The 24061-nt window shown below is 38.9% G+C and overlaps 1 protein-coding gene across 3 annotated transcripts in view; it reads right to left on the bottom strand.

The window, feature by feature from the left end:
* LOC6048466 (neuropeptides capa receptor) overlaps window positions 1-23706 on the bottom strand; it is a 164698-nt gene extending 140992 nt beyond the window's left edge. For all 3 annotated transcript variants that reach the window (XM_038260252.1, XM_038260250.1, XM_038260251.1), the window contains exon 1: window positions 22670-23706. The gene's annotated coding sequence lies outside the window, so the exon portion shown is untranslated. The remainder of the gene's footprint in view (window positions 1-22669) is intronic.
* Window positions 23707-24061: the final 355 nt, after the last annotated feature.

Here is a 24061-nt window from a genome sequence, read left to right as displayed (position 1 = left end):
TTAATACATGTTTTTCTCTACATTTTCAAAATTTATCATAATTTCTCAAAAATATTTAGATTTTGTTTTCAAAAACGAAAGCATTTAATATGAAAAACATTTGAGTGAATTTTGACTATTATCAGAAACACAATTCTAATTTTATCGTTTTGGTTTTAAGAATATGGTTAGTTACATATCTAAGACCTTAGAGAAAAATGCTTGAGAAATATCTGTGTGTATTTTTTTATTACTTTTTCGTAAACCTTTTTTCCGAAACCACTCGTCCAAAATGCTTTCTTTTGGTCACATTTTTTAGTTTCCACCGTGGCCAATCTCCAATTTTTATTTAATATATCAAAATTCGTGAATACTTATTATCAACTAATTTTCACTTTGTGCATGAACTTGCGATTTTTAAAGGAAGAAATAAAATGATAAAAATATTCAAAACGTTAAAAAAATTTAAGCTTGGATTCAAAAACTCTGAAATTAAATTAATTAAACATCACTTTCAAATTATATAATTTCTGATCAATAATTCATTTTTTAACTATTTAATTTCTATTTTTTGGATTTTACAGATTAGAATTTGCATTTTGAAAATTTTTAAATTTCTTTATTATTTTTTTTATAATTTCTTATTTCTGAATATCAATTGTAAATATTTTCCAAAGTTTATGTTGCCACCTTTTCAAAATGGACCAAAAAACAGAGAGCAAATACAATATTTAAAAAAAAATAGCTTCACAATTTTAATGGAAATAACTTATTTCGATTAAGTCTTTTTAGGACCAGCGACCATGTCGGTCCGGAAATCAAATTTGAAATGTTTTTCCTGCTTTGATAATCATATACGACATGTTTGGGCTCGTTTAAAAATATTTAGAATTTTTGTAACATGTCGCGGAACCGCGGAAAGTTTTTTCTCACGAAAAAAGGATTTCGCCATCAGCTAGATATTTTGAAAACTAATGATGCAAAACAACTGTACTGATTTAAAGTGTGTTTTGAACACTTTTAAAATAATAAAACCATAGCTTGTAGTTTTGATTTGTAACCCTCTCAACTTTGGTCAGAGTTTAGTGACATAAACTTCAGAATAATATTCGCAACGGCTAATTGAAGATTTAAAAAATTTACACTTTCAAATTTCTAAATTTTCATAATTTTTGATTTAAATTTTTTTGGTATAAGACAAAGAAATGCTAGAAATCAAAAATAAAAATAACAAAAACATGAAAAAGCCGGGACCGTGGTGTAGGGGTAAGCGTGATTGCCTCTCACCCAGTCGGCCTGGGTTCGATCCCAGACGGTCCCGGTGGCATTTTTCGAGACGAGATTTGTCTGATCACGCCTTCCGTCGGAAGGGAAGTAAATGTTGGTCCCGGACTAACCTAAAAAAGGTTAGGTCGTTAGCTCAGTCCAGGTGTATGAGTCGTCTCCCTGGGTCCTGTCTCGGTGGAGTCGCTGGTAGGCAGTTGGACTAACAATCCAAAGGTCGTCAGTTCGAATCCCGGGGTGGATGGAAGCTAAGGTGTAAAAAGAGGTTTGCAATTGCCTCAACAATCAAGCCTTCGAACACCTAGTTTCGAGTAGGAATCTCGCAATCGAGAACGCCAAGGCAATGCTGTAGAGCGAATAATTTGATTTGATTTTTTGAAAAACATGAAAAATTTAAGATAACAATTCAACAGAATAATATCAAAAAATCTGAAATTCCAAAAATTAAAAAATCTTAAACTGAAAAATTTATAAAATAATTGATACTTAAGAAATCCTAAACTAAAAAAAATATCATTTTAAAATTAAGTTATTCAAAATCCAATAAATTATATTTTTTCAATCTTAATTTTTGGATGCTTTAAATATTTTTATGTTTGAATTCTAGTATTCCTAAATTAATTTATATTTACCAGAAAATTAAGTGATTTTTGTAATGGCTTTTCCCTTATTTCAGCATTTTAAGATTCAGCGTTTTGATAGTCAGCTTCATGAGGCAATTCTTCAATATTATTTAAGCGAATACATTATTTTCAAACGTTATTTTCAGTCACATCCAAATAAACAAATCAAAATCTCATCAACACATATTGCTCCCGAAGAAATATCAAACGACGCTTTTTGTTTCTGTTCCTTTTCAGCTGCATACCGCTTAAGAGAAGTCTTTTCGTAAACCTTTTCTTGACCGTTCCTTGAGATTTTTTGTATGGAGTTTTAAGAGTCTCCGTACTACAGGACATTTTTAAAATTTTCGTTTGAAAGTAAAATATAGTTCTTGTAGCAAAATTCATACTAAGATTTGATTTACAGGAAAAATGTAATTGATTTAAGAATTCTTACATAAAGTATTCTTTACTTTTAAAACAAAAATTTAAGATAATAATTACACATGATAATTTCAAAAAATCAGAAATTCCAAAATGAAAAAATCAAATACATAAAAAATATAAAATAATTACAACTAAAAATCCTTAAATTATAAAAAAACATTTTTATCATTTTTAAATAAAGATATTCAAAAATAATTTTCAATCATTTCAATAAATTATGTTTTAATAATCTTATTTTTTTGATGCTTCGAATATTGGTATGTTTGAATTCAAGTGCAGACTAAGATTAGATTTACAGGATAAAACTAATCAATTTATGAATTCTTACATAAAGTTTTCTTTATTTTTAATTTAGCAACGTTTCGTAATTATAAAATTTCTAAACCATAAAATGTGAAGGATTTTGTTCCTAGAGTCCAGGTATTGCTTGAACAAACATCGATTTTAATAAATGGTTACAATCCTAAATTATTAAACATGTATATAGATTAAAATTTTATGAAAAAATTATCTTTAGAATTGAGACCTGATTAAATTTTTTTATCATGTTTTAAAATTTTATTTTTGCTCAAATTCTGGACCAATTTTCAGAATACAATGAGTAATGAATTTGAAAATGGCGTTTAGTCGGAATATTAAAGTTAAACATGATTCGTTTTAATGTTTGATGCAATCGAGGAAAATTTTAACGGTTACATATGCATTTAAAAATGGTTACATATGCATTATTAACAACTCTTCCAGTGAATATTTTGGCGTTAAAAATTAATTTAATACATTTTATCTAAATTTTTAACACATTAAAATTAAACACAGGCACTGATTTTTTTCTTCAAATATATATTTATTATAGGCCTACACAGAAAAAATGTGAATTTACTCGACACGGAAAAAATGAATCACATGTAAACTCAGTTGATGTAAACTTGAGATTCGACGTAATTTTTTTGTTGCCATGGAGACACTTCAGAAGCTGAAATTTCAACGATTATATTTTTTTGTATTTCATTAAAATTATTTATTTTTGAGAGCACCAGGAGCTTCGCAAAATATGAAATGGCTTCAATAGCTTAGAACAATTAAAATAAAACAATGTTTAAGTTTGTTTATAAAATTTTAAGAAAAACAAATATTCCAGTTATGAGTTTTATGATGTGCTAGAAAAAATGAAAAATGTTAGATAAACCATCACAATTATCACACAGCTGAAAATGTAAATCCAGACGGTTTAAAATTTCTCTCAGTATAAAATACAGAAAACATAATACTTATGGTTAGATAAATCGATATTTCTTTTAAAAAAATTTATGCTTTCAAAAAGGTGCAGATGGTTATGTTACACATGACCAGTATGACAAAGAACTTTGCAAGATGATTGTTGAAATTTTCGATTAGAATGTCCGGTCCAAATTTCCCCTTTATAATAACCGTCCTATCGAACTAAGGGGACGGAAATTGCAAGTGGAGCTGAAATAGAAATCGAAGTGAAATCAATTTACTTTCCTTCACCACTCGTAAGTTACCAAGATGCGGGAATGTTATTGCAAGGCTGTTGCAAGCAATCGGTGGAAGTAAAGGAAATTTGAACAGCAGACTTTAAAAACTACCCTTTACAGGGCTCTTGATGATAACGAGATAGTTATTCTAAATTTCCAGAAACAGATTTTCGCAGTGGCACAAAAAAATGTGCATCGCAGTAATCTATTTATTACATCCTGCCTAATAAGCAATATATTTTAACTCTCGTTTTAACTGCTTAATTTCAGATAATGGCCAAATGCAACTTGTTATGTACAGTATCAAAAATCATAAAGTATAATACCCATATTGCCCCAACTCTTACGGTTCGGCAAATGTCCCCCCATCGGAACATTCGCGGAACCTCCGGCCACTCCGGATTGTGGCCACTACTGCCAAAATATCAAATTTCATGTCCAGTATCAAAAACCATAAAGTTTGATACCCATATTGCCCCAACTCTTACGGTTCGGCAAATGTCCCCCCATCGGAACATCCGCGGGGCCTCCGGCCACTCCGGATTGTGGCCACTACTGCCGAAATGTCAAATTTCATGTCCAGTATCAAAAACCATAAAGTTTGATACCCATATTGCCCCAACTCTTACGGTCCGGCAAATGTCCCCCCATCGGAACATCCGTGGGGCCTCCGGCCACTCCGGATTATGGCCACTACTGCCGAAATGTCAAATTTCATGTCCAGTATCAAAAACCATAAAGTTTGATACCCTTATTGCCCCAACTCTTACGGTCCGGCAAATGTCCCCCATCGGAACATTCGCGGAACCTCCGGCCACTCCGGATTGTGGCCACTACTGCCAAAATATCAAATTTCATGTCCAGTATCAAAAATCATAAAGTATAATACCCATATTGCCCCAACTCTTACGGTTCGGCAAATGTCCCCCCATCGGAACATTCGCGGAACCTCCGGCCACTCCGGATTGTGGCCACTACTGCCAAAATATCAAATTTCATGTCCAGTATCAAAAACCATAAAGTTTGATACCCATATTGCCCCAACTCTTACGGTTCGGCAAATGTCCCCCCATCGGAACATCCGCGGGGCCTCCGGCCACTCCGAATTGTGGCCACCACTGCCGAAATGTCAAATTTTATGTCCAGTATCAAAAACCTTAAAGTTTGATACCCATATTGCCAAAACTCTTACGGTTCGGCAAATGTCCCCCCATCGGAACATCCGCGGGGCCTCCGGCCACTCCGGATTGTGGCCACCACTGCCGAAATGTCAAATTTCATGTCCAGTATCAAAAACCATAAAGTTTGATACCCATATTGCCCCAACTCTTACGGTCCGGCAAATGTCCCCCCATCGGAACATCCGCGGGGCCTCCGGCCACTCCGGATTGTGGCCACTACTGCCGAAATGTCAAATTTCATGTCCGGTATCAAAAACCATAAAGTTTGATACCCATATTGCCCCAACTCTTACGGTTCGGCAAATGTCCCCCCATCGGAACATCCGCGGGGCCTCCGGCCACTCCGGATTGTGGCCACTACTGCCGAAATGTCAAATTTCATGTCCAGTATCAAAAACCATAAAGTTTGATACCCTTATTGCCCCAACTCTTACGGTCCGGCAAATGTCCCCCATCGGAACATCCGCGGGGCCTCCGGCCACTCCGGATTGTGGCCACTACTGCCGAAATGTCAAATTTCATGTCCAGTATCAAAAACCATAAAGTTTGATACCCATATTGCCAAAACTCTTACGGTTCGGCAAATGTCCCCCCATCGGAACATTCGCGGAACCTCCGGCCACTCCGGATTGTGGCCACTACTGCCAAAATATCAAATTTCATGTCCAGTATCAAAAACCATAAAGTTTGATACCCATATTGCCCCAACTCTTACGGTCCGGCAAATGTCCCCCCATCGGAACATCCGCGGGGCCTCCGGCCACTCCGGATTGTGGCCACTACTGCCGAAATGTCAAATTTCATGTCCGGTATCAAAAACCATAAAGTTTGATACCCATATTGCCCCAACTCTTACGGTTCGGCAAATGTCCCCCCATCGGAACATCCGCGGGGCCTCCGGCCACTCCGGATTGTGGCCACCACTGCCGAAATGTCAAATTTCATGTCCAGTATCAAAAACCATAAAGTTTGATACCCATATTGCCCCAACTCTTACGGTCTGGCAAATGTCCCCCCATCGGAACATCCGCGGGGCCTCCGGCCACTCCGGATTGTGGCCACTACTGCCGAAATGTCAAATTTCATGTCCGGTATCAAAAACCATAAAGTTTGATACCCATATTGCCCCAACTCTTACGGTTCGGCAAATGTCCCCCCATCGGAACATCCGCGGGGCCTCCGGCCACTCCGGATTGTGGCCACTACTGCCGAAATGTCAAATTTCATGTCCAGTATCAAAAACCATAAAGTTTGATACCCTTATTGCCCCAACTCTTACGGTCCGGCAAATGTCCCCCATCGGAACATCCGCGGGGCCTCCGGCCACCGGATTGTGGCCACTACTGCCGAAATGTCAAATTTCATGTCCAGTATCAAAAACCATAAAGTTTGATACCCATATTGCCAAAACTCTTACGGTTCGGCAAATGTCCCCCATCGGAACATCCGCGGGCCTCCGGCCACTCCGGATTGTGGCCACCACTGCCGAAATGTCAAATTTCATGTCCAGTATCAAAAACCATAAAGTTTGATACCCATATTGCCCCAACTCTTACGGTCCGGCAAATGTCCCCCCATCGGAACATCCGCGGGGCCTCCGGCCACTCCGGATTGTGGCCACTACTGCCGAAATGTCAAATTTCATGTCCGGTATCAAAAACCATAAAGTTTGATACCCATATTACCCCAACTCTTACGGTTCGGCAAATGTCCCCCCATCGGAACATCCGCGGGGCCTCCGGCCACTCCGGATTGTGGCCACTACTGCCGAAATGTCAAATTTCATGTCCGGTATCAAAAACCATAAATTTTGATACCCATATTGCCAAACTCTTACGGTTCGGCAAATGTCCCCCCATCGGAACATCCGCGGGGCCTCCGGCCACTCCGGATTGTGGTCACCACTGCCGAAATGTCAAATTTCATTTCCAGTATCAAAAACCATAATGTTTGATACCCATATTGCCCCAACTCTTACGGTCCGGCAAATGTTCCCCCATCGGAACATCCGTGGGGCCTCCGGCCACTCCGGATTGTGGCCACTACTGCCGAAATGTCAAATTTCATGTCCAGTATCAAAAACCATAAAGTTTGATACCCATATTGCCCCAACTCTTACGGTCCGGCAAATGTCCTTCCATCGGAACATCCGCGGGGCCTCCGGCCACTCCGGATTGTGGCCACTACTGCCGAAATGTCAAATTTCATGTCCAGTATCAAAAACCATAAAGTTTGATACCCATATTGCCCCAACTCTTACGGTCCGGCAAATGTCCCCCCATCGAAACATCCGTGGGGCCTCCGGCCACTCCGGATTATGGCCACTACTGCCGAAATGTCAAATTTCATGTCCAGTAGCAAAAACCATAAAGTTTGATACCCATATTGCCCCAACTCTTACGGTCCAGCAAATGTCCCCCCATCGGAACATTCGCGGGGCCTCCGGCCACTCCGAATTGTGGCCACCACTGCCGAAATGTCAAATTTCATGTCCAGTATCAAAAACCTTAAAGTTTGATACCCATATTGCCCCAACTCTTACGGTCCAGCAAATGTCCCCCCATCGGAACATTCGCGGGGCCTCCGGCCACTCCGGATTGTGGCCACTACTGCCGAAATGTCAAATTTCATGTCCAGTATCAAAAACCATAAAATTTGATACCCATATTGCCCCAACTCTTACGGTTCGGCAAATGTCCCCCCATCGGAACATCCGCGGGGCCTCCGGCCACTCCGGATTGTGGCCACCACTGCCGAAATGTCAAATTTCATGTCCAGTATCAAAAACCATAAAGTTTGATACCCATATTGCCCCAACTCTTACGGTCCGGCAAATGTCCCCCCATCGGAACATCCGCGGGGCCTCCGGCCACTCCGGATTGTGGCCACTACTGCCGAAATGTCAAATTTCATGTCCGGTATCAAAAACCATAAAGTTTGATACCCATATTGCCCCAACTCTTACGGTTCGGCAAATGTCCCCCCATCGGAACATCCGCGGGGCCTCCGGCCACTCCGGATTGTGGCCACTACTGCCGAAATGTCAAATTTCATGTCCAGTATCAAAAACCATAAAGTTTGATACCCTTATTGCCCCAACTCTTACGGTCCGGCAAATGTCCCCCATCGGAACATCCGCGGGGCCTCCGGCCACTCCGGATTGTGGCCACTACTGCCGAAATGTCAAATTTCATGTCCAGTATCAAAAACCATAAAGTTTGATACCCATATTGCCAAAACTCTTACGGTTCGGCAAATGTCCCCCCATCGGAACATCCGCGGGGCCTCCGGCCACTCCGGATTGTGGCCACCACTGCCGAAATGTCAAATTTCATGTCCAGTATCAAAAACCATAAAGTTTGATACCCATATTGCCCCAACTCTTACGGTCCGGCAAATGTCCCCCCATCGGAACATCCGCGGGGCCTCCGGCCACTCGGATTGTGGCCACTACTGCCGAAATGTCAAATTTCATGTCCGGTATCAAAAACCATAAAGTTTGATACCCATATTGCCCCAACTCTTACGGTTCGGCAAATGTCCCCCCATCGGAACATCCGCGGGGCCTCCGGCCACTCCGGATTGTGGCCACTACTGCCGAAATGTCAAATTTCATGTCCGGTATCAAAAACCATAAATTTTGATACCCATATTGCCAAACTCTTACGGTTCGGCAAATGTCCCCCATCGGAACATCCGCGGGGCCTCCGGCCACTCCGGATTGTGGTCACCACTGCCGAAATGTCAAATTTCATTTCCAGTATCAAAAACCATAATGTTTGATACCCATATTGCCCCAACTCTTACGGTCCGGCAAATGTTCCCCCATCGGAACATCCGTGGGGCCTCCGGCCACTCCGGATTGTGGCCACTACTGCCGAAATGTCAAATTTCATGTCCAGTATCAAAAACCATAAAGTTTGATACCCATATTGCCCCAACTCTTACGGTCCGGCAAATGTCCCCCCATCGGAACATCCGCGGGGCCTCCGGCCACTCCGGATTGTGGCCACTACTGCCGAAATGTCAAATTTCATGTCCGGTATCAAAAACCATAAAGTTTGATACCCATATTGCCCCAACTCTTACGGTTCGGCAAATGTCCCCCCATCGGAACATCCGCGGGGCCTCCGGCCACTCCGGATTGTGGCCACTACTGCCGAAATGTCAAATTTCATGTCCAGTATCAAAAACCATAAATTTTGATACCCATATTGCCAAAACTCTTACGGTTCGGCAAATGTCCCCCCATCGGAACATCCGCGGGGCCTCCGGCCACTCCGGATTGTGGTCACCACTGCCGAAATGTCAAATTTCATGTCCAGTATCAAAAACCATAAAGTTTGATACCCATATTGCCCCAACTCTTACGGTCCGGCAAATGTCCCCCCATCGGAACATCCGCGGGGCCTCCGGCCACTCCGGATTGTGGCCACTACTGCCGAAATGTCAAATTTCATGTCCGGTATCAAAAACCATAAAGTTTGATACCCATATTGCCCCAACTCTTACGGTTCGGCAAATGTCCCCCCATCGGAACATCCGCGGGGCCTCCGGCCACTCCGGATTGTGGCCACTACTGCCGAAATGTCAAATTTCATGTCCAGTATCAAAAACCATAAAGTTTGATACCCTTATTGCCCCAACTCTTACGGTCCGGCAAATGTCCCCCCATCGGAACATCCGCGGGGCCTCCGGCCACTCCGGATTGTGGCCACTACTGCCGAAATGTCAAATTTCATGTCCAGTATCAAAAACCATAAAGTTTGATACCCATATTGCCAAAACTCTTACGGTTCGGCAAATGTCCCCCCATCGGAACATCCGCGGGGCCTCCGGCCACTCCGGATTGTGGCCACCACTGCCGAAATGTCAAATTTCATGTCCAGTATCAAAAACCATAAAGTTTGATACCCATATTGCCCCAACTCTTACGGTCCGGCAAATGTCCCCCATCGGAACATCCGCGGGGCCTCCGGCCACTCCGGATTGTGGCCACTACTGCCGAAATGTCAAATTTCATGTCCGGTATCAAAAACCATAAAGTTTGATACCCATATTGCCCCAACTCTTACGGTTCGGCAAATGTCCCCCCATCGGAACATCCGCGGGGCCTCCGGCCACTCCGGATTGTGGCCACTACTGCCGAAATGTCAAATTTCATGTCCGGTATCAAAAACCATAAATTTTGATACCCATATTGCCAAAACTCTTACGGTTCGGCAAATGTCCCCCCATCGGAACATCCGCGGGGCCTCCGGCCACTCCGGATTGTGGTCACCACTGCCGAAATGTCAAATTTCATTTCCAGTATCAAAAACCATAATGTTTGATACCCATATTGCCCCAACTCTTACGGTCCGGCAAATGTTCCCCCATCGGAACATCCGTGGGGCCTCCGGCCACTCCGGATTGTGGCCACTACTGCCGAAATGTCAAATTTCATGTCCAGTATCAAAAACCATAAAGTTTGATACCCATATTGCCCCAACTCTTACGGTCCGGCAAATGTCCTTCCATCGGAACATCCGCGGGGCCTCCGGCCACTCCGGATTGTGGCCACTACTGCCGAAATGTCAAATTTCATGTCCAGTATCAAAAACCATAAAGTTTGATACCCATATTGCCCCAACTCTTACGGTCCGGCAAATGTCCCCCCATCGAAACATCCGTGGGGCCTCCGGCCACTCCGGATTATGGCCACTACTGCCGAAATGTCAAATTTCATGTCCAGTAGCAAAAACCATAAAGTTTGATACCCATATTGCCCCAACTCTTACGGTCCAGCAAATGTCCCCCCATCGGAACATTCGCGGGGCCTCCGGCCACTCCGAATTGTGGCCACCACTGCCGAAATGTCAAATTTCATGTCCAGTATCAAAAACCTTAAAGTTTGATACCCATATTGCCCCAACTCTTACGGTCCAGCAAATGTCCCCCCATCGGAACATCCGCGGGGCCTCCGGCCACTCCGGATTGTGGCCACCACTGCCGAAATGTCAAATTTCATGTCCAGTATCAAAAACCATAAAGTTTGATACCCATATTGCCCCAACTCTTACGGTCCGGCAAAAACCATAAAGTTTGATACCCATATTGCCCTAACTCCTAACGGTTTGGCAAATGTCCCCCCTCCGGAACATCCGCGGGGCCTCCGGCCGCTCCAGTCTAGGTGGTGGCCAGTTGCAATGATCGACTCCCGCGACAGGCATGTCTTAGCTGGTCCTTGCCTCCAAGCCATCTGCTCCCGGACCTCCAGGCCGTCTGCTACCGGGCCACCAGGCCATCTGCTTCTGATGTGTTCTCGTCGACGTCCAGCAATAGAATGAATTTTCGGGACCGACCGAGCCGAGTTTTGTTGGCTCATCGACGATCCGAAAATTATGAGGTGGAGTGGGGGTGATTTTAGATACATCAATCTCACGTCTCTCGATTGACTGATTGGGAAACGTTCGTTCATCCAACCAGCGTGCACCAAAAAGAGGGGAAATTTGCCGAGAGGGGAATTCGTCACGTAACGTTTTCGCTTCGCGAAAATTTTGGATTGACACCACGTATAGAAACCTTAGGACAAAGTTCTTTGTCAAAATTTGATTCAAGTTAAGTATATTTTAAATTTAGCGACGTTTATCACGAAATTGGATTACAATTAAACAATTCAAGAAAATGTTAAAAAAAAACACTTTCTCTACTCCTTTAATACAAACTAGCTGTTAAAATAAAAAAAAAATGACGAACGAGTTTTTTCAATAAATACATTGATAACTTAATATGAAAATCTTCGAAAACTTTTTTGCATACATTACATTAAAATTTTACAATTCATCTCAATAATTATACCACAAACCAAGTGATGGTATAAATGATTTGCTGATTTTTATACTCCTTGAATTTTTGCACCCAAGCCCCCCCCGAACAAAAATCCTGGCTACGGCCCTGCACGTACTAGTTAGACTACCGTAAACATTTGTAATTATAACTCGGAACTCCAACAACCAACTTCAACCAAACTTCGGGACAATGCATATAATGGTCAGCCAAACAAAACGTATTTGTTATTGTTTACATTCCGTGCTTTCGTGTTTGTTTATTCAAGGTCAAACATTAAAACGAGTTTTTCTCGGAACCTCGAAGTGGCGAGTGCGACAAGATAGCACGACGATGTCGATTTGGTAAAAAACTGACTTATCTCAAAAATTCTGGATTTAATTCACTTTTTCTCAATGACCGCCACCAACAAAAACTTTTGATAACACTAATAAATTTATTTTCAATAAATTCTTTAAATGTTTTGCCATAATTAAAATATTCCAGGATTGGGAAACTATTTCAAAGGTGATGCAAATATTTGATACGCACAATTCCGTATTATAATTCCAACAAAATACGTACCTTTGAAATTGTTTTATCCCTCCATAAAACTAACGATTGACTGTGTTACTGTGTGTCGTGTTTAGAACGTCCCGGAAAACCCGATGTTGAAAGATAGCAAATTACCCAAACAGTATGCAAACATTGAAAAATCATTCCCGAAATGGCTCTGCTGCTACGAATCCCGCCCAAATTACACCAACAGCTGGCGCCAACAGCTCGCGGACGCTTATCTGCCTGTAACAAGTTCTCACACGTGTGTCTTCCATCTGTCGGCCTCTGAATGGATGGCAAACAAGTCACAAGGTTTGGTAAGCTCAGTGACATTTTTTTTGTAATTTGAAGCTATTCAGAATCTAACATTGAGGTTATGATTTTTTAAAAGCAGAACATATCGCACACTCTTGTGCACTGTTTGTTCAACCAGACCATTGCTATACCTCACTGGGGTAAATGGTCTCGCATTCGATGGAGTACACGAGCAAAACATAGATCCTAGCATAAATTTGCAAGAAAATAGCAAGGAATTCTATTCGTCCCAAAATATATTACCAGAAACGCCCAAGTCCCTGTTCGACATGCCGGGACACGATGCTAACGGAGCAGCATGGCATTTGCTATTTTCGCGATAACAAATGTTTGCGTTTTATCTTTACAGCCAACGTCAATTAATTCAGGTGAGGGATCTCGCTGCTGCTGCTGCAGTGCCGTTTTGTGAGGCTATTTTGTGCGAAAATCTCGTCGTTGGTTAATTTATACGTTCGATATAAATCACTTCGGTAAATAATAATAAACCAGAAACGCAGGCAAAGTGGTGAAGAATTGCGTTCACTAGCTGAACAGGAATACAGGATGGCGCTTTAGAACTGACGTCAAAGGGGAACGGGTTTCCCAGCCGGCTGGCAACACTGGAAGAAGTTAGGTGTTTGCCTAGAAAATGCTCAAATATTGGTTTCACTCAAAATTAAAATTAAAAAAAGATGATTCCAGAATTCAATATTATTATTGGAAAACCAGCACGCCATTTTTTTTTTTTTGTTCGATCGTCTATTTTTCGATCATACACAAACAGAGAGCAATAATATGTACAATAATATTGTGTCCCTTTAAATTAGAAAATAAAATTCTAAAAAAGAAGTCATGGAAAGTAAATAAAAATACGGGTTAATTATTTTTTATTACAACTTTTTTTATAAATTTTTCAAAGTTCGAATAAATTTATACAGCTTCCAGCAGGAAAACATTCACTCAAACAGTGCCAATGTTTGCCACAACATTGTAAATAACACTCCAATTGTCAAACAAACGGTGCAACACCACCACATCCACACCACTTTGGGAGATCGATTACGCCCTAAGCAAAACTAGTTCAATCGCAGCGCAGCGGTAAACCACATTCCAGTTCACAAATACCCAGCAGCACCGATACACACAAATCAGAACCGGGTTCTCATCCTGCAACCTAGAGTACGGACGGCCAGTGTATAGAATGGCCACCACCGCCGGAGTGACCAGCCGTTGCTGGATTGTTGGTGTGCACCATGAATGAATGAACGTGGCGTGGACGCGCCCTTATACATATGCATCGACCCTGTTTGCGGGCAAACTCGCTCAAATTTACCGAGTGCACAATATGAAATTCATTCCGCCCGCGCACAAAAGGACAAATTTGCATAAAAATAAGCCATTCTGGGATGCAGCCTTGTTTGCTGGACTATTTCGCTTTAATCCATAGCACTTCAATCGCAATTTTTTTTTTCAGGCTATTTAAATGCAAATCTAGCGTAGAAATCATCAAAAATGCGTTGTTGATTTTTTGTTTGTTTATTATTTCATTTATAGTTTGATGGTAGAAATTTTTTAGTTTTACATCATTTTAACAGAATTCACATCTTGCTGTCGTTTTTTTTTTAAATTTTCATGAATCTTATGATTGCCAGAGTCCTAATTTTCGGTTCGTCATCGTCCAACCACGATTCGCAAGCACCAGCGATTTTTTTTATTAATTATATTTAAAGCATTTTGGGGCAAACAAAAACTGAAGTTGGTCCAACATTTGATATAACGTCCATTTGAAATGTGAGTCTTTAATTTCAATTTTTTCAAATATTTTTTTCGAATGGATCATAAAATTTCACAAATGTTTAATTTTTAAGCATTGAAAATTCAATCATTAGCTGCTTGCATATTGGCATTAGAATATGTGATAATGTTAGGATGAGAATTTAAATTCTTCAATTTTCTTGTTTCTTATTCTTTTATTGGTTGTATTTGAGCAACGAGATGTTCAATCCTCAATGTAATTTGACATACTTCTCTATGGCTCAAAAGATTTTTTTTTGTCCTTTAAAAAAAAAATTATGAATAAAAAAATATGGAAATTGATTTTTTTGTGAATTAATTTAAATTCGGCAAAAAAAATCCGCGTCTTTTTTCCTGGATTTTTCTGGAGAAAATTCCTTACCGATTTTCGAATGCTTACGTACCATTTTTGTATGAACAATTGCCCAATTTAAATGGAGACTTGACATGGGTAATGACACAAAATGGCTTCATTGGTAACAAAAAAAACATACGAATTTGGCAGCTGTCCATACAAAAATGATACATGAAAATTCAAAAATCTGGATCTTTTGAGGAATGTTTTTATCGATTTGATGTATTGAACAAAGTTGTAGGTATGGATAAGGACTACACTGAAAAAAAATGATGCTATTTTTATTTATTTTTTCATTTTCTGTACTGGGGTACGCCACACCAAGTCCATGCACTATTTTGGAAAAAAAGTTTTTTCAATGAGTAATTCTCGCTGAAAGTGGGCCACTATTTACACAAGGTGCTCAAAAATCAAAAGCAATGTACTTTTCCAATAGCCCCCACCAAGTTATGAAAGAAACCATGTTTGGTTGGTTGAATTTGTCCTCACCTCGGCGCCACGAAGCTAAAACATTTTTTTTAATTGGTAATTTTTTGACTTAGGCGCGTCTACAAAATTGCTAATAACTTTGCAAAACTTCAACGAACCCTTGATGTTTAGGGGTGTTTTGGAAAAGAAATGAGCAGAGCTTTCGAATGCACTTGTCAGAAAAATACCGTTCCATACATTTTTTAGCCATAAAACAACAATGTATTTTAAAAAGTCATTTTTGAAGGCCGGCGCCCCGCTTTATCGAAAAACTGACAAATCCATTCGAAAGCTGAGACGGTTTCACATAAAGGACCAATAAATCTAAGGTGTATGTTCCTCCTATCTTTTTTAATCTTATTTTGATTCTGAGAGCGCAGCGCTCCGTTCGTATTTCGGGAGCCCAAAATGTTGCATTAGCTTGCCCCAATTTAAGGTTTTGTCAAACAATATAGGTGCTCACTTTTTAAATGATAGTTTATTATCCAAGGATCAAGATGCACTATCGATAATTGACCAATATTTAAGGTTTTGGGTTCTGCCAGGCAATTTAATGTCGAAAAGTTGTTTTTGTTTACCTTTTTTTGTTGTTAAATGCTTATTTACAATTTGGTGGACATTTTTACAGTAAAAATAATGAATGTAGCATGTAGGAAATTTCACTACGAACATTTTTCTAGAGAAGAAAACGTAATTTCGATACTCCAACGCAAAGATATTTGAGTTTTAGTGAGAAAAAAGTGTACAGATTTCCCAGAATCAACCAGCTATTATTTACATGCGGCATATGTTTTGGAACCCAAAGTATGGTTTCTTATAGTTATTTAGGTCGCTGAATTCGGGTTTGCAATCAAATTTTAGATAAACAGTGAACAGTGATATTTGAGCCACGCCTAAATGTTATTTGCATGTAGTGAAAATGGTTGGGAGCGATTGCTAATGCAACATTTTGGGCGCCCGAAATACGAACGGAGCGCTGCGCTCTCAGAATCAAAATAAGATTAAAAAAGATAGGAGGAACATACACCTTAGATTTATTGGCCCTTTAAGTGAAATAGTCTCAGCTTTCGAATGGATTTGTCAGTTTTTCGATAAAGCGGGGCGCCGGCCTTCAAAAATGACTTTTTAAAATACATTGTTGTTTTATGGCTAAAAAATGTATGGAACGGTATTTTTCTGACAAGTGCATTCGAAAGCTCTGCTCATTTCCTTTCCAAAACACCCCTAAACATCAAGGGTTCGTTGAAGTTTTGCAATGTTATTAGCAATTTTGTAGACGCGCATAAGTCAAAAAATTACCAATTAAAAAAAATGTTTTAGCTTCGTGGCGCCGAGGTGAGGACAAATTCAACCAACCAAACATGGTTTCTTTCATAACTTGGTGGGGGCTATTGGAAAAGTACATTGCTTTGGATTTTTGAGCACCTTGTGTAAATAGTGGTCCACTTTCAGCGAGAATTACTCAATATTGTTTAGTAATATTATTTAGTGTTTAGAAAAATAGTTACATTAAAATTTGTTAGTTTAAATTCCGGGGTGACTTTTATAGTCATAGTTTGTCTAGTTAAAATCATATTTAAGATGTTCAAACTTTATTTGTACGTTAAATGTACCATCACTAATGTAGCTGATATCGTTTTAAGACTTAGTTAACAGTTTATATGCTTTTCAACAAAAAACATATAAATTTTAGGTAAAATTGCTAAAAAGTCGGAATTTTGCCAGAATTTTATTTTATAAAACAATCGATTTAAATTGCATTTCATACTAAATTCGAAGCATGAATCACAAGTTTTCACATTTTACATGAAATATGTTCAACTGAAATTGCCTATAATTTGGAGATTTTTTTAATTGTGTTTCAAAATCACATATTATTTACTATTTACAAATTGTGGAAAATTGTCCAAAGAATCCGAAAATGCTTTCTGTTTTCCGATTCAAAATCATGTTCATTGAGAAAAATCATGACACTTTGAGAAGTTTAAAATAATGACTTTCATCAACATTTTCTTAACTATAGTTAACCAACTTTTTAAACTGTTCAAAATTTTATGAAAAGTTCTTTTTGAGGTACTTTGAACACTTCTCTACCACGGTCAATATGGTTCTAAATCATTCCGTACGTATTTTACTTGTACTCTTAATTTTGCGCAAATCTATCAAAGTCACCCCGTTTTACGGTATGTTTTAGGGGACATACAATGCCAACTTTTCAGAAATTTCAACAAAGTTCCAAAAAGTAAAATACAGAGAATTTTCTCAGCTTTTCAAAAATATTTTTTTCAAAGGTTGGTAAACATTGGCACTAAATTTAAAAAAATGAATAACTGAGACTATATTTAAAGAAGTTACCTGAAAATGGCTATAACTTGAAAACGGTGCACTTTATCAAAATTTCACTAAAATTCTTTTTGAATGCAAATTCGATTTTACATCGAAAAATTAAGTTGAAAAATTTTTGCGACCGGTATTTCGAATTTTTGAAAAATCAGTTTTGATTCAAAAATTTATAACTCGGTCGAAGATTTTTTGCCCGTTCTGGAAATTTCTAAAAAGTTGTCATTTTATGTCACCTAAAACATATCAGAATACGGAAAAAAATTAAAAATCAAGTTTTAGTGACAAAAAGTGGAATCAAAAATCTCCCTAAAATTTTTTACCGTGTAACTTTTTTTTTCACTGTAGTTCTTATCTATATCTATAACTTTGCCGAAGACACCAAATCGATCAAAAAATTCCTTCAAAAGATACAGATTTTTTAATTTTCATATATCATTTTTGTATGGACAGCTGCCAAATTTGTATGGGAAAATGTATGGACAAACTAATGATGCAAAATGGTTTTTTTGGGCATACCGAAGGCATAAAAAAAAAAATTCAAATAAAACGAATGACCGAGATCTCAGAGAATTGCTCGTAGAGAATCGCTATGCTGCCAAAATGTCAGGCTTTCGTGGCTGTAATGTTATCGTGTGCTATGATTCTTTTTAACGTTCCGAGAAAAACGTTCGTTTTATATTTGACCTTGAAACCGAAAAAATAGAGATAGCAATGCAAACAATAACAAACACGTTTTGTTTGGCTGGCCATTATGTGCATTGTCCCGAAGCTTGGTTGAAATATGTTGCCGGAATTCCGAGTCGGACATGCACGTGTGTCAAACACGTTCTGAACTAAAAATCCTTATATTAGGGTGTGTCAATATAGCACGATAAGAGTGAAACTTCTTTCAAATGAAAAGCAACAACAACGTACGAAGTTGTTTCGGTTTTTGTTGAATATCTCTTGATTGGAATCGAATTTTAGGGATCTATGAAGGTCAAAAGGTGAGGCATTGTGAGCTGCACAAAATGGCGTTATTAACTCAATTGGCTCAAAATGCACGTGCCACAAGATAGCACGACAGTGACAATTTGTTCTAGGAACTAGATCTGGGACTTCGAATATCCGGATAACTTGCAGCATTGATAATTCTATTAGAAAATGAACTAATTCGCACATGCCAGCTTTGTCTCACGACTGCGGGGCGACATTAAGATGAAACAAAATTATTGTACAGGTTTTCAAAAAACCTTTAATTTTGTATCACATGATTTATGGTCGAATACTATTATCCGAAAAACTATAAGATCCGTTACATTTTTATTCTTAAATCTATTTTCGGTTCCTCAAATATGTTTACCCAAATAATTTTCAGATATGATTCGATTTTTGTACATCTCTTTTGATTTGGTTTGATTAAAAAGATGATATCTGATTTCATATAGAAAAAAATGTAAACTATCCGGATATCCGAAGTCCCAGCTCTAGGAACGTGATTTTTTTCTGATTTTTTTTAAGATGTTCCCTACACAACTTTTTGAACAGGATTATGTTTCATTGAGAAGAACCTGAGAAATTGCAAAATTCGTAAAAAAAAAACACTTTGACCCAAATCTCACCCGCACTAACGGTTGTACAAAAAAAAATCACATAGAACTAAGCGCCAGACAATATCAAACCAACGGAAATTTTCGTGCACGTAAATTCACTTCCAGTGGAAAATCACTAGTGCATAACAGGTCTGGAATAATTTACTTGAGGGTCCATCTTCCCAGCACAGTCAAACAAGTACAAGTGTCCCCTTGAAAGTACTTGGAAAGGCAAAGTTCCAGCGCTTCCTTCCTTCATGGTTGGCAACTTTTCAAGTGTTGTTCCGCATTTCTCTCTTCCTGAGTGTCAAAAATAGAAAAGAACAATGTTTTCAGGTCATACAAGTCCAGTAGCTTCCCAAACTGATTATTAAAAAAAAACGTGTCGTACTTCGTACTCAATTTATTGGCCACATTATTCTTTTGTCAGTAGATAATCCAATGTATGCATTGTAAGGCAAAAAAATACATTCTAATTTGTGTAGTCTAACTGCGAAGCTGAAGCTTATCCACTTTCAACACACAATGTTTTAATCCACTTTATAGCTTGCTCACAGATGATAAATAATAAAACAAATCCGATTTAAACTACTCAAATGAACTGATTTCTCTGATTTCCAACTAGCTCTTGTTGGCTTGTTGTAATTTTGTATTAAATTGAATCTAGTAAAACAAGAAACATGTTTCAACGATATTGCTATACCAAATTATCAGCCCTTTCCAGTAATTTTAATTTGTGTCAGACAATGTTATTTTTCTTTATTGCCTCGATGTACTAAATCTAATAATTTTAAATCAACAAGATAAGTTTAGCGAATGCATAATGTTAATTGAATGATTTGAAACAGTTATGTTTCGCAGTAAACTCACACTTAAGGAGTTATTAAAAAACAAATATGTATTTAAATTAAATCACTGAGGTTGGGTTCTGGGTTCACAGTTTTCCATTCCTGTTTGCTCAGGTTGAAAACCCCCGGGACAAATGTGTAAATAAATCGGCTTTTGGTCTGGTTCAAGCCAAGTAGAAAATGATTTCGTCAGTGGCAATGTGTGTTTTAAACATGATACTGGAGGGTCTTAATTTTAATTACGTGAAGGTAGGCGTGTTGTTGTTCTTTTTATATGCCGCCAGCAGAGGTGAAATTGGTTCTGGAAGGTGATGAAGGGCTAATTTATGTTTATTACATAGCCCAATCTCAACCTCTTGACCCAATGTCATCCCTGCTGATGGTAGTTAGAATTTGCAATATTTGTTTCTGAGCTTCCAGCTGTTTATCTTTTCTAACGTTTAAAAAATGCTCTACAAGCGGAAAACAATTTATTGGGTTATTTTAAACATCATTTTAACCCGTTGATACCTAAGCCAGAAGTTGGTGAAAAAATGTTTTTCATACAAAAAATACGATTTTAACGTTAATAACCATTTAGCACAGACAAACATACGTAAATCTCTTTTTATTCCCTTAAATCAGGAATATAACGGCTGATTTGAATTTTAATGAAGTTTTCGAACCGTCCACTAGCAATGGATGGCGCTACAGTCAAAGCGCATATCACACTGACGTTTCAGCTGGCACACCAAAATATTTCTGCCTTTGTGTGTCTACAGAAAATGATGAGAAACGGAATTCGGAGAAAAACTGTTCAACAAATCCCTGCATCTTGATCCAAACTTTGTGTTTTTGTTGTTGATTTTATTAAGGGAACTTCATTCGCTCCCAGAGTGCTTCGTGTTAGAATTTGGAAAAATCGGGTATAAATTACAATCGAGACTAATGCTGAACGAAAACAAGACGTTGCTACCAATAGTGCATTGGGTAAGATCAGGAACGGAACGCGACGGATGCACCACATGAAGGATCGCGTGATGGACTAACACTGGACTGGACTACTCTTTTGCATAGCAACACTCAATTTTAAAATTGGTCACCAGATTGAGCTAGTTACTGTTAAATTTGTGTTGCATTTAGTGATTGGCGGATTTCAGCGAATTTAGTTCAATGATTTACGTCTATTTGTCTGTGCTTTTAGGCTCGAGTTTTACAGCTTTGGTATGTTCTACAAAATTGTAGAGCATTTAATTTTCTATGAGAATCTCCTTTTTGGAAATATTTTGATGAAAGTAGCGCATATATTTTATATATTTTTTAGATTTTCCCCATACCAACTTTACCTTTGAGAATCAATAAGTAAATGTTGACTGATGTCGCTCATATTTTGCACAGAGTGCTGAATTAGTTTAGGGAACAATATTTAGCTTGTGAAGTGAGGTTTTGGAAAAAAGTCCCATATGCTGGGCACCCTAATGAACATTTTGTTTTTTCAAGATTCAGCAGAATCAACGTGCAAAAATCAACTGAGCAAACCAAGGAATCAAACATCGACAACTGGAGTGGACTATATTGAGAAATTTAGAAATTTTGAGATTATGGCTTTAAATTACAGAAGTTACAGCTATTTTTCCGATTTTTGAATTAAATTCAAAATAAGTGATCAGTAAATATTTGAAATGTGTTATCGTTCTACACAAATAAATAATTCATAAGACTTCCCGAGCAGGGCTAAATAACACGGGAATACCAAATTTAGGTATTACTTGGGCAAATAACAGGGACCAAAATGTGCACTTGGTCGCCCAGTAATAGATGGTAAAATACCATGAAATCATACCAAAGTCTTGTATGTGGAAGGGCACAACAATACCAAACCATGTTATTCCAAGGGTAAAATAATACCACAAAATAAAACCTACAAAATAAAACCATTTTAATAACAAGTTGAGGTCTTCTGGATTTTTGAACATTGCTTGAATACTAAAACTTGGTATTGCCATGGTTTTATTTTTAGATATTGCCGCGCCCTTGGAAAATCAGGTTTTGATATTTGGTATTTTGGGTATATCAAAAATGTTTAAAATCAAGTTTGAAATTTTCGGTTTTCCATGAAGGCATTCGCTTTGAGACATCCAAATTGTTCAAAATTTTCCCATAGTTTCAGAGGAATTTGATAAAACACTTTAATACCAAAATAATACCAAAATTTGATATCCTGACTTAGAAAATTTTCCACAATTTCAAGTCATTTCTTTAGGTGGTATATCAAAAATGTTCAAAATCAAGTTTGAAATTTCCCGTTTTCAATGAAAGCATTCACTTTGAGACATCATTTTAGCGCAAAATTAATTATTTTGACGACATTGGTCAAAACTTTCAGAGGAATTTGGTAAAATACTGTTATATCAAAAGAATACCAAAATGTGGTGTCCGACTATTGAAAAATTCTGCAATTTTGCAATATCAAAACAATACCTTAAATTGGTATGATACCAAATTTTGCTCTTGCATAATCCTTAAGACAAATTTTAAAGGGTCCATGAATACCAAAATTTGGTATTGATGCCAGAGAAAGGTATTATTACACATTTTCCTTGTTTTTTACCCATGCTCGGGTTAAGGACCCAATTTTTCCAAACTGAAAACAATCTTCTCACCTTCTTCACTATCTTTCGCCGAAATAGCTCAGCCATGACCGCATTATATTTTCCTCGTTCCACTCGTATACAGTTTAGGTCAAACTCTACACTAAAACAACTTAACCAGCTTGGATGCAGCACATTCTTCCGCCCTCACTATTTTTTTCATTCATAGCTGCACGAAAACCATCATGATTCATTCAATTAACCCAATCACTGGGGTGCACATTCACTTTGGCACGCAACCTTTTTCAACCACACTTTGTCGCTCCAGATCAAGTGAGGGGGGCAATTCTCCGAAATGAGCGTCTTATCTCGCTCCAGGTAAGATAATATCTGCAGACAACGAACGGTGATGACGACGACGCCACGGTGATCCAAGATTAGAATCTGAAATCTCTGCTTAGCTCCGAGGTTCAATCAACACCGCAAACAGCCACCTCTTCTACACGTTGTTGTGTGCCTCGATAAGATAAGAACAATCTTCAGGTTCAAAACCTCTCCTCCACTCTGTGATATGATGGAATCTCTCGAATAAAGGACACCTCTTTAATCCAATCTCCAAGCAACACTCGTAAATCTCGACAAACGAACGAACTTGAGGGGGAGGGACATCAATTTCATAAAAATCAATCAACAAGTGAAAGCATCTTCCGGATGGGGTATAATCCCCCGGACTTCCTTCTGGTTGAGCTATCAAGCTCCACTCATCATCGTTTCTTCATTTTTCATCTCTTCATCCTTCAGGAAACTCACTCACATATCATCACTTTCATCCCTAATTCACTTGAGTCGAGCAGACTCGTTTGTCGTGCGGAGAAGCTTTCCTCTCCACGGACCGTATCTTCAACGTCCCAAGCTAATAGCAGAAGGACTTGCCGTCACACACCACTTTGAAACCGCGCCGTTACGAGAGTTCACGCCTGGAAGTCCGTCCCGAGACCCCATCCGACCGGTTCAACCATCCGCTGATAACTGAACGGCCGGCAACAGTGATCTTGGATATATTTTTCATCTTGTGCCTGCCTGCTCCAGTTTAGCGCGGACTCCAGAAGGTATCGAGTCGAGTCTGATAAAGGCAACGCAACGAACAGAGGTCGAGAGTGCTTCCAGTCATCTGTGCGGGTGGTGTGGCACTCGTCGTGGGTTCCTGGGCCGACACAGGTTGCGCGCCAAAACGTGAGTGCTTTAATGTGAGCCTGGCTGGAAACTCACTGGAAAGAAGGGTGTCACCACGTGTTTATGGCAGTGGGTTCTCATTCTCAACAAGCTTGAAAAGTGAAAAGATAGTATGTATTATGATTTGAGAGATTTGCAGAGAGTTTATGATGCATTAAGAAGAAACACATCCAATAAATAGGAAATTTCGTGTTGATGAGATGAAAAACTTGGATACTTTTCTACGGTTTG

Source organism: Culex quinquefasciatus, chromosome 3 (assembly GCF_015732765.1).
Source record: "Culex quinquefasciatus strain JHB chromosome 3, VPISU_Cqui_1.0_pri_paternal, whole genome shotgun sequence".
Lineage (NCBI taxonomy): Eukaryota > Metazoa > Arthropoda > Insecta > Diptera > Culicidae > Culex > Culex quinquefasciatus.
This window is presented reverse-complemented; position numbering and strand designations above follow the sequence as displayed.